The sequence below is a fragment of the Anopheles gambiae genome, chromosome 3 (assembly GCF_943734735.2).
Source record: "Anopheles gambiae chromosome 3, idAnoGambNW_F1_1, whole genome shotgun sequence".
In the NCBI taxonomy this organism is placed as follows: Eukaryota; Metazoa; Arthropoda; class Insecta; order Diptera; family Culicidae; genus Anopheles; species Anopheles gambiae.
The window spans coordinates 37763711-37776441 of NC_064602.1; the positions used below are offsets into that span (position 1 = coordinate 37763711).

The 12731-nt window shown below is 41.5% G+C and overlaps 1 long non-coding RNA gene across 1 annotated transcript; it reads right to left on the minus strand.

The window, feature by feature from the left end:
- Positions 1-9002: 9002 nt before the first annotated feature.
- On the minus strand, positions 9003-12063 carry LOC133393750 (uncharacterized). Its single transcript, XR_009766363.1, has 2 exons — positions 11924-12063; positions 9003-11823 (listed from the first exon to the last, which is right to left on the minus strand). It is a non-coding gene; the product is annotated as an uncharacterized LOC133393750 (long non-coding RNA).
- Between the last annotated feature and the right edge of the window lie 668 nt (positions 12064-12731).

Here is a 12731-nt window from a genome sequence, read left to right on the forward strand (position 1 = left end):
TGACTACTGTGACGAGACCAATGCCTTGGCTGAAGAGCAATTTGGATTTAGAAGAGGACACTCAACTGCACATCAGTTGCAGAGAGTTGTAAATATCATTAATGAAGGCAAAAGAAAAGGTGTATCAACATCTATGGCACTTTTAGACGTCGAAAAAGCATTCGATAATGTTTGGCACGACGGTCTAATTTTTAAGTTAATGAACTTAAACTTTCCAACTTACATCACTCGTATAATTGCTAGTTACCTGTCCAACAGAACATCCAAGGTAATCATTGGTAAATACAGCTCGGAAACATATGATAACTGTGCTGGTGTCCCACAAGGGAGTGTATTGGGACCCTTGTTATACAATCTGTATACATCGGATCTTCCCACCCTGCGTAACAATACCTACATCTCGTTGTACGCAGATGATACAGCCATACTCCATACTGCTCGACAGTACCGTTATCTCTCAGGAGGTTTACAAAGAGGTCTAGATACTTACATTAAGTATCTAAACGACTGGAAGATCAAGGTAAATGCATCCAAGATACAAGCAATAGTCTTTCCATACAAACGAAACATGCAGGACAGCACAATCTATCGTAAAATAGAGCCGGTTAAACTTAACTCCGTAATAATTCCTTGGACTCCAGGAGTAAAGTACCTAGGAATCAACATAGATAGAAAACTGAATTTCAATCAGCATATTAAAACTATTACCAACAAGACTATAGGGCAACTTAAATGTCTATACCCTTTGATAGCCACCTCTTCTAGACTCTCGCTAGATAATAAAATGCTCATATACAAGCAAATCATACTTCTAGCCATTACATACGGGTCACACATCTGGAAAGTATGTTCTGCTACCAATCGAAAGAGAATACAGCGAATTCAAAATAGATTTATTAAAATAATATATGGACTGCCTAAAAGATTTCGGACAGAAGAACTTCACAGGATAGCCAACATAGAATTTATTGATGAACGAATAGAGAAAGATTTAGCTAAACTTAGGACTACTACGTTGGCATCTGGCTCTAACATTATTAGAAACCTCTACACGTGAATTGAACGTATCCCTGTAAATACTTAGTACTTCTTAAGTTGCACTATGTACATAAGTTTCATTTCATTTCATTTAGATAAGTTTATTATTATAAGTTCATATATATATAAGGAAGTTTAGATTAGATTAGCATTTCAAAAAGAGATAACATTCTCCACAAATGAGGGCTTCCCCTGCGTTCAAATAGCTAAAAGCTAAAACTCAGAATCACTGAAAATACCTCATAAATCTTAGAAAGGCTACTGCCAAATCAATGCGTAAACACTCTAAAGAGCAGGAAATCAAAAGACGCGTAGACCATTAGAAACTATGCTCCCAAATGTATTTTCAAATTTTTATACACCAATAAAAATAAGACAAATTGAATTAAAAAAAAAAAAAAAAAGAAAAAAAAAGTGCTGTCACCGCTTCGTCGTCGTCGCTGTTTTCTCCCAGCTCACTCCGGATCGCCTTCACCGTGTTCAGCGAACACTGCACGCACTGCATGATGTCGCGGTTGTCGCTTCCGTCGCGGATCATCATGATGCATGTGATCCGCTTGCACAATGTACTCTTTTTTGGCATTTTTTTATCACGGGATGTTTTCGCTGCTTGTTTCGTACACTTTTAGCTGTCGAATGACGTATTGCTTGTTTTCCTATGCCAACTCGATCACGAGTTATAAACAAAAATCAGTGTACTCCAGGTCTAACCGTTGGTCAAAGTGGTCGAGTTACTTTATAGTCAAAACCGTTTTTTTCCATTCCGTATATATTTTATATAAAAGATCGGAGAAATAAATATCTATACAAACGAAAATACCTGCAGCGTTTCAATTCCCTTCTTGGGACCCTTTCCTTTTCTTTTTTTTCATCTAAATCAATAAAAGATAATTACATTAAGTGGGAAAATAAATTATAAGTGAAGTGTTTCCGCGTAGGAGATGGAGGTCGACGACCCGGGAGGAGGTAGGACCTTCGGGTCGTACTTCGGCATTTTGGGAGACACAACAATAAAAAACACAAAAAAAGAAGGAAAATGAGAGGTGAGAGAATAAATATAAACTTTAACGAATCGGAAAAAACAGAGGAGGTGTTCATGGTTGTGGAGAGTGACACTAAGGGAAAAAGTTTAGCAAACTACAATCCCTTTCTGTTCGCAAAGGCGACGGAGATGGCGATTGGAGGAAAGCCATTACAAACCACCATACTGAGAGACGGCAAAATGCTCATGAGAATGAGAAATCACAAAGAAGCCAAGAAATTATACAACATAAATCTAAACCACGGTGATAACTGTATAAAAGTGAAGGTGTACGAGCACAAAACTTTAAACACGAGTAAGGGAGTAATCCGTTGTGATGCCTGTAAGTTTTTGACTGAACAGGAGTTATTGGAAGGTTTGCAACCACAAAATGTTACAGAGGTTTACATTATGAAGAGGAGAGGACAAAATGGTGAAATGTACAACACGAGAACGGCCATTCTGACATTTAAAACTACAGTGCTTCCCAGAAAAGTGGATATAGGATATTTTTCAGAACGAGTAGAACTTTTCATCCCTAACCCAATGAGATGTATGAAATGTATGCGTTTTGGCCATACTAAAAAATATTGTAGTAGGGAAAAAACATGTGCAAAATGCGGAGATTTATATCATGAAGTCTGCAACAACCCATTAAAATGCACAGCATGTGGTGAAAACCATTCATCACTTGATAAAGAGTGCCCAATTTGGAAAGATGAAGTTGAAATAAAAAAAATACAAACGGAAAAAAGAATCACGATCAGAGAAGCCCGCAGAATAAGAAGAGAAGTAGCGCCAATAGTACCTCGAAACTACACCACAATCAATTATTCAAAAATATTATCCGACAATACTTCAAAACCCATAACTACGGAAAAAAGGAGATTAGATGTAACTATTGAAGAAGATAACAATGCAAAAAAAATAAACGAAAACAACCGCCTTAATATTCAAAACAAAACAACTCACACAGATAAAACAGAAGAAATCACCGATGAGCTTAATAAAAATTTAAATCAAAATACACAAAAAGTAAACGAAATAAACACAGAACACAACGATACTCTAATATACCTTAGCGACACAGATATTCAAAGAACAGAAGAAACAGGTAGGGAAATATCCCCTTAATAATATAAATTAACAAAGTATACACATAAATTAAACAAAAAACAAATTAAATGTACAAACTAAATATAATTCAAGCAAACATCCAAAGCATTAAAAAAAATAGGGAAGAATTAATTCATATTCTAAAAGAGAACAATTACGACATTGCTTGTCTACAAGAAACATGGCTAAAAAACGAAAAAAAAATGACGATAAAAGGATACAACATGATACGCACCGACCGAAGTGATGGTTACGGAGGTACGTGCATTATATTAAAAAAACAAATAAATTTCAAAAAATTAACACTAACAGACGAAACAGAAGAAAACATTCAAACAACAGCAATATTACTACTTTCCACAAATACTATTCTGGTATCAATATATATCGCCCCCCAAACCCCCACAATAACACTAAAAAACACTATAACAAAAATACTCCACAACACTCGCAACCACAAAAAAATCATAATAGCAGGTGATTTTAACTCCCATCACACCTTTTGGGGTGATTCACAATCAGACAGAAAAGGAGAAATAATAATTGAACAAATAAATGGATCAAACCTAATTATTCTAAAAAATAATAAATATACTTGCATTCCCACCGACAACAACAAACGACAGACATCAATCGATTTAACAATAATATCGAAAGACATATACACTCATACACATAAAATAATAAAAGATAACCACATAGGAGCTAGCAACCACAAAATAATTGAAATTACAATAAATAACCATAATGCATTGCCTAAGGACATAACGATCATAAATAAAAAGAAAGTTAACAAACTTTTAAAGGAAATCAAACAAGACGAGATAAAAAACATTAAACAATTCACAAAAAGGGCTACAAAAATAATCAACAACAGCAAACACAAAATCCATTTTACCCTTAAATCATGGTGGAGCAAGGAGATCAAAGAGGCTTATGAAAAAAAAAAACAAAGCAAGAAAAATATTTAATGAAACCAGAAGTATAGAAAATGCGATAGAATTTAGAAAAGCCACAGCGATCTTTAGATTAAACAGTAAAATGGCAAGAGAAAAACAAACAGAAATATCCATGGATAAGATTAACACAAACACAAATAATACTGAGCTTTGGAAACTTTTTGGAAAAATAACTTATAATAACACAAATCCAAAAGAATCTAACATAATTCACAACGAAGAGAATAGCGCAAAAAAATTCATGAATATAAATTTCATTAAAAACAAAAACTCCAAATTCAGAATTGAAATAGACCCAAACTTTACCACTGAAGATGAATTATTGAACATTGAAATATGGAATCAAATCCGAAACAAGAAAAAAAACACTACTCCAGGCATCGATAAGATAACATATGAAATGCTAAAAAACATAAATGACTATACTAGAAACACAATCATTGCCGATGGAAATAAAATGTGGCAAGAAGGAAAAATAACCAAAGAACTAAAAACAATAAAAATTATAGCCATTCCTAAACCAAACAAAGATACAAATGATCCAAACAATTATAGACCAATAGCACTAATACCAACAATAACAAAAATCTTAAATACGGTGGTACTCCTAAAACTAAACAAACACATAGAAGAAAACGACACACTACCAGAACAATCTTTTGGTTTTAGGAAAAAAAGAACAATCAATCAATGTATCAATTATCTCAACAACCACATTAAACACAACCAAAGAAAAAACCAAATATGTGGAGCAGTATTCATAGATTTAGAACAGGCCTATAACCATGTACATACACAAACACTTATAGACATAATGAGCATATCCAACATCCCCCCACAAATCATTATATGGACTTACGCCTTCCTAAGAAACAGAAATCTACAAATAACCAGTAATAACAAATCACAAAATATGCTAATAACGGATGGCCTACCACAAGGACATGTCATGTCACCTACACTATTTAATATATACACCAAAGAAATACACAAAACCATACACGAAACACACCCAAGTAACACAATCATACAATATGCAGACGACTTTGTCATCCTCAGCAATGGAAAAAATGAACGGGAGTTACAAACAAATCTACAAAAGGCACTAAACGCTTTTACCAAAAATGTGGAATCGCTAAAACTAACCATAAATATAGCAAAAACTAAATACATTATCTTTGGAAAAAAAGACAACAATATACGCTTAACAATTAGGAACACAAATATAGAAAATACAAAGATATACAAATATCTTGGTACCATAATAGATAATCAACTAAACTTCCAAAAACATGTACAACACTTGAGAAACAAAGCCACTAACCGCTTAAATCTTCTAAAAATAGTATGCGCCAGACACAACAATTTAAATCCGGAAAAAAGTCTTAATATATACAGAGCCACCATCAGAAACACCTTAGAATCGGGAGCATCATACACACTAAATTGCAACAAAAATAAAATAAGAACAATGCACACCATTATAAATCAGGCCTTAAGAAAAGCTACAGGGTGCACAAAAACTACACCAATTAACACATTGCATGCTATCTCCGCGGAAGTCCCTTTCAATTTTAGAAGCAACTTCACAGCCAGAAAGGAGCTGGTGAAAGACATAGTATACTCAGACAACAAGAACACAATTAGACACACAACATAACACGCGATACAAAAAAAGAAAAAAAACTTTCCAGGAAGAACTATACGAGAAAGATATAAATATTATAAAAAATATATATATAGCAAAAACTAACGACTTAAAGAAATATCCATCAATCGACACTGAACTCAAAGAACTAATAGGTACAAAAAACAATAACAACAAAGATACTCTAAAACAAAAAACACTAGAATACATATACAAAAATAATAAGGACAAACCAACCATTTTCACGGATGGAAGTATAACGTCAGATAAAGCGGGTATAGGAATATACATAAAAAATAAATCACACCAACATTACTACAACTACAACATAAAAAATCATTCGTCCATAACGACAATAGAATTAATTGCTATTAAAAAAGCACTTCAAACAGCGGCAGAATTAAAAATTGAAAAACCAATAATATACACAGATAGTCTAACTTCTTGCACTATCCTAAGAAAAACCTCCAAGGAAACAAAAATTGAGGAATTATTTTATAACATTTTAAACATAGCAAGTCAAATAGACGCTCAAATTATATGGATCCCATCACACATAGGAATAAAAGGGAACGAAATCGCAGACGACTTAGCAAAAAAAGGAACCATATCAAGCACAAAAATAAACAATAAAATCAGATACATAGACGCCATCAATATTTTTAAAAACGAAATGATAGAAAAAACACAAACATGGTTTAAAAACACGGCACAATCAAAAGGGAAAAAATTCCTATGCTTTCAAAATGAATTTAAAACAGAAATATGGCACAAACACATACAACTAAAAGGCAATGAAATAAAAACTATTAATAAAATAATAGCAGGACACGATTACTCAGAATACTGGCTAAGCATTATGAAAATAATGCAAAATGGAACATGCGAAACATGCCTGACACCAAAAACAGGGAGACATAAAATTTTTGATTGTAAAATATACCAAAGAAACACAGAGATCACTAAAGAAAACCTCATAAAGAACTGGCTAGACAAATCAGGTAAAACCTGCAAACAAATAATAGAGTTTATACAAAAAAACAATATATCTTTATAGAAATTTTAGGTTCAGGGACAACTAAATACACATCATATATACAAACGGTCACATTTCATACATACTTTCATTACGTACCGCAGTCTATATATCCATAACATTTTCCACCTCGTTCCTTCACATTTATTGACATATTTATTCACATATTTATTGAAAAAATTTTTTTTTACTCAGTTATTTATCTACTTAATATTTTATACATTTCTATTAAAAACAAAAAAAAATAAAAGGAAAACCTTACCTACAACTCGGGACCTCCATCATATTTTTGAGGAGAAAGGGCAGGCCACATGCATCCTTCAATTCCACGAGAATTGCAACAAGATGAATAGAAAGCCATATGCCACTAGTCACAACCAGAACACCCTTTCTGCTGGAATTTGCCCTTAAGGTGGCAAATCCCAATTCAGAAACAGAGGGACGTGAAAAAATAAAAATAATAAGCAGAAAAATAAGCAATAACCATAAACCGCATACAAAAGAAACAAACAGAACAACTATTCTCTTACCTCACAAAAATAATAATAATAACAATTCATTCATAAAAAAAACAAAAAAACCAGCACAACCCACAAACACAAAAAAAAAGAAAAAAAGATTTAAATTTAATTTAAGGAAAGACCATGAAAGGGGAACCATAATGGAAAATCGCTTAGAAATAATAAACCGAATCTAGCCCGGTATAACGTAGTCAAAAATACAATATAATACAAAAAAATAAAAATAATAATAATAATAATGAACGGAGGAAATAAAGGAAAAAAGACTAAGTAACTAACGACACAATATAAACCAACCTGGAAAAAAAGGAGACATGGATGACAGTCCACTCCCAAACTCAGATGGTACGCCTCTGATTATACCTCCCAAAAAGAGAGTATAGGAGGATGTAACCCATCAACCTAAACAGAAGAAGAAGAAGTCTAGAACTTCCTTTTAGGAAATTACTCCGCGAAAAGTCCACGACCCCAGTATTTATAAGGGACTTGTTAATAGTTTGGATTTCCACCATGTCAATATTCAACAATTGATTTTTGTAATCCCATAGAATTTCTCATCTATTCCTGAACAATGTCGTATAAATGCTTCATCTTTTTATTGCTTAAAGTTGTCCAAGTCGTGAGAAGATATTGGATTTCGTGAAGCAACTCATCAGCGTCGAGCGAGTAATAGCATAACGACTGGCTACTATTTTGACCGGTGTTTCATTTCTCGCTTGTTTCAATACTTTCTCTAGTTACTGATTGATTTATAGCATCGGAATACCCTTATTTAAGGTATTTGAAGAAATATATCCATCACCAATTGATGTAAGAAGTAAAACATCAATAAATTCGGTGTACATCTTTCCCTACAACAAGGTGTCCGTCTTTCCCGCTTTGGTGTCAGAATGTTTAAACCACCAGAAAACAATATTTTGTATTGCTTTTATCCTCGTTCTTTCGCCAGTTTTTTCATTAATGATCACGACAACCCATTCATGAAATAAAACTTCCGGAAATATAAACAATACAAGTTGTAGAGCTTAAGATCGGCAGTTGTCAAATTAGATCCACAAGGGTGCAGATGATTGAAAATTTGTTTTGTTCGTGGATTTAACCAAATTCGCATATTTTGCACGAAAAATGTTCTCAAATGTGTTGTTTTACCTTCAGTTTGGATTCTACATTGTTGAATTACTCGAAAATTACCTTTTTCATGCATTTATGAGAAGTGTCCATCTTACCCGCAGTGTCCGTCTTTACCTACCTTCCCCTACACTGCCGAAAACTGGTACAGTTATCCTAGATATAAAACTGCAAGTCATTCAATAACCCCGCTGCCATGATTACTATCGGTCTTTTGTGGATTTTGCAAGAATAAATGTATCATTTTATGTCTTTATCAAACTACAATTTGCGCTGTTAGAACTGTTTGCGGGGTGCTCTAATTGTAACTGCCAAAACTATGGTCGAAAAAACTGCTTACCCTCACAACCTGCTTTCATGCAAGGTCACTGGCGCTATAACGCTATCGCGATTGCTAGGCCTTATGCGAGATCACAACTGCTCGAATTTGTTTTGCAGGTTTTCAACGCCAGTGTAAGCCGCGCTTCACACCGAATATCAAAGTGCTGTATACAACAACAACAATCTTGTCCTTTGTATGTGTTGTGTCTTTGGCTTTCTCAGGTACTTTATTAAAACACTAATATTACAGTACACATAATAAATAACACTGACAAGCACAATACACAATAAAATACTCGGCCGCGCGCCAGCCGTACCGTGCCCTGCCGGGAGCCCTGCTCGACCGGCTGCTCGCAACACCTGCTTGTCCGAGCGCACAACACACACTAAGCGGCCCGCGCTTAGTGTGCGTACGACAGTGTGCGTGACACACTGTCGTCCCCTGGACATTGACCAGTGGCAGCACAACTACCACGGCAAGTCCAGGGGTCGGCACGGCTGCCCACAACATCTCCCCCTTTTACTTATCCGGAGGGGGTCGAACCGACACGCGCATATTCCATTGCGGGAATATCGGTGTGGTGACACCCTCCGGCCATAGACCCTTGTCCTGGGGCATTTTTGCGCAAATGCTGCTCCTAAGCTGCGACCCCGCTACCCGGCTACCGCAACGCTGCTACGACGTTGCAGGAAATCTCCCCGGCGGCGACCGTAATGTCCCGCTAGCCTCATCCGGCAGGAGAGCATTACCCAGCAACTCGTTCCGCACGCTGCTACGCTGCTGCTGGCGATCTCTCCGGCGGCGACCGGTTTGTCCCGCAAGCCTCATCCGGCTGAAGAGCATATCCCAGCAGCCCGTTATGGCATCCTGTAGCAGTGGTACAATTGCTGCAGCAAGGACGGCACACATTTCGCCCTTCACGTCGGGAACAACACGTCGGTGCTGCAACTGGGGACGGAATGCGACCTTCCCCTCTCTCCGACGAATAAAAACGGCAGCAGCGGGGCGGCATGGGACCTCGCCCCCTCTCCGTTGATACTATTGCTGCATCGGGGCGGCATTGGACCTCGCCCTCCTCTCCGTCAAACACGACGGCTGCAGCGGGGCGACATGAAACCTCGCCCCTCTCCGTTGACACTGTTACTGCAGCGGGGCGGCATGGGACCTCGCCCCCTCTCCGTTGACACAACGGCTGCAGCAGGGCGGCATTGGACCTCGCCCCCTCTCCGTCGAACATAACGGCAGCAGCGGGGCGGCATGGGACCTCGCCCCCTCTCCGTTGAACGCAACAGCAGTAGCGGGGCGGCATGCGACATCGCCCCCTCTCACTGTTCTACGACGGCTGCAGCGGGGCGGCATGGGACCTCGCCCCCTCTCCGTTGACACTACTGCTGCAGCGGGGCGGCATGAAACCTCGCCCCCTCTCACTGGTCTACGACGGCTGCAGCGAGGCGGCATGGAACCTCACCCTCCTCTCCGTCCAACACGACGGCTGCAGCGGGGCATGGCATCTCGCCCCCTCTCCGTCGAACACAGCGGCAGCAACTCAGTGACCTCTCGCGTCACCAATGATGGCCCGGCAGCTAGGCAGAAAGACAATTCCCCTCTTACACTGCCGGCGCTCCTTGGGCTGCAGCCCGACGACACCTAGCGTCGCCGCAGATGGCCCGGCAATCAGGCTTCGACCTTTCCATTGCCGGCGCTCCCTGGGCCTGCAGCCCGGCGAATCAAACATCGCCGAGTGTGTGTGTGCGGCTGTTCCTTCTGTCCCCATCGCGGGACGACAGCCGGGGCCACGGTCTTAACGGCGGCGGCGGCAGCGGTCCTTGTCGAACGGCGTCCCACTGTCGCGGGGATCCGTGCCATCGCGATGGCGCCGGCTCCAACCGACGCGCTCGATCGCGATGGTGACCGCGGGTTCTTCTAGGGATCCTCCTTACGCAAGAGGATCCCATCCTCGTCGCCACTGTTGTGTCTTTGGGTTACATCAGGTAGTTTATTAAAACACTAATATTACAGTACACATAATAAATAACACTGACAAGCACAATACACAATAAAATACTCGGCCGCGCGCCAGCCGTACCGTGCCCTGCCGGGAGCCCTGCTCGACCGGCTGCTCGCAACACCTGCTTGTCCGAGCGCACAACACACACTAAGCGGCCCGCGCTTAGTGTGCGTACGACAGTGTGCGTGACACACTGTCGTCCCCTGGACATTGACCAGTGGCAGCACAACTACCACGGCAAGTCCAGGGGTCGGCACGGCTGCCCACAACATCTCCCCCTTTTACTTATCCGGAGGGGGTCGAACCGACACGCGCATATTCCATTGCGGGAATATCGGTGTGGTGACACCCTCCGGCCATAGACCCTTGTCCTGGGGCATTTTTGCGCAAATGCTGCTCCTAAGCTGCGACCCCGCTACCCGGCTACCGCAACGCTGCTACGACGTTGCAGGAAATCTCCCCGGCGGCGACCGTAATGTCCCGCTAGCCTCATCCGGCAGGAGAGCATTACCCAGCAACTCGTTCCGCACGCTGCTACGCTGCTGCTGGCGATCTCTCCGGCGGCGACCGGTTTGTCCCGCAAGCCTCATCCGGCTGAAGAGCATATCCCAGCAGCTCGTTATGGCATCCTGTAGCAGTGGTACAATTGCTGCAGCAAGGACGGCACACATTTCGCCCTTCACGTCGGGAACAACACGTCGGTGCTGCAACTGGGGACGGAATGCGACCTTCCCCTCTCTCCGACGAATAAAAACGGCAGCAGCGGGGCGGCATGGGACCTCGCCCCCTCTCCGTTGATACTATTGCTGCATCGGGGCGGCATTGGACCTCGCCCTCCTCTCCGTCAAACACGACGGCTGCAGCGGGGCGACATGAAACCTCGCCCCTCTCCGTTGACACTGTTACTGCAGCGGGGCGGCATGGGACCTCGCCCCCTCTCCGTTGACACAACGGCTGCAGCAGGGCGGCATTGGACCTCGCCCCCTCTCCGTCGAACATAACGGCAGCAGCGGGGCGGCATGGGACCTCGCCCCCTCTCCGTTGAACGCAACAGCAGTAGCGGGGCGGCATGCGACATCGCCCCCTCTCACTGTTCTACGACGGCTGCAGCGGGGCGGCATGGGACCTCGCCCCCTCTCCGTTGACACTACTGCTGCAGCGGGGCGGCATGAAACCTCGCCCCCTCTCACTGGTCTACGACGGCTGCAGCGAGGCGGCATGGAACCTCACCCTCCTCTCCGTCCAACACGACGGCTGCAGCGGGGCATGGCATCTCGCCATGGGGATCGCGATGGCCATCGCGATGGCGCCGGCTCCAACCGACGCGCTCGATCGCGATGGTGACCGCGGGTTCTTCTAGGGATCCTCCTTACGCAAGAGGATCCCATCCTCGTCGCCACTGTTGTGTCTTTGGGTTACATCAGGTAGTTTATTAAAACACTAATATTACAGTACACATAATAAATAACACTGACAAGCACAATACACAATAAAATACTCGGCCGCGCGCCAGCCGTACCGTGCCCTGCCGGGAGCCCTGCTCGACCGGCTGCTCGCAACACCTGCTTGTCCGAGCGCACAACACACACTAAGCGGCCCGCGCTTAGTGTGCGTACGACAGTGTGCGTGACACACTGTCGTCCCCTGGACATTGACCAGTGGCAGCACAACTACCACGGCAAGTCCAGGGGTCGGCACGGCTGCCCACAACAGTATGGGAGTTAGAAAATGGCAATTCAATTAAGTTAGGGGAAGGTAGGTAAAGACGGACACGTTAAGGGAAATGGGAAAAATCTAGGGATATATAAGTGCAACGACTATGAAAATGTGCATAGGGGAAGGTAGGTAAAGACGGACACGTTAAGGGAAATGGGAAAAATCTAGGGATATATAAGTGCAACGACTATGAAAATGTGCATACATTATCTTACACT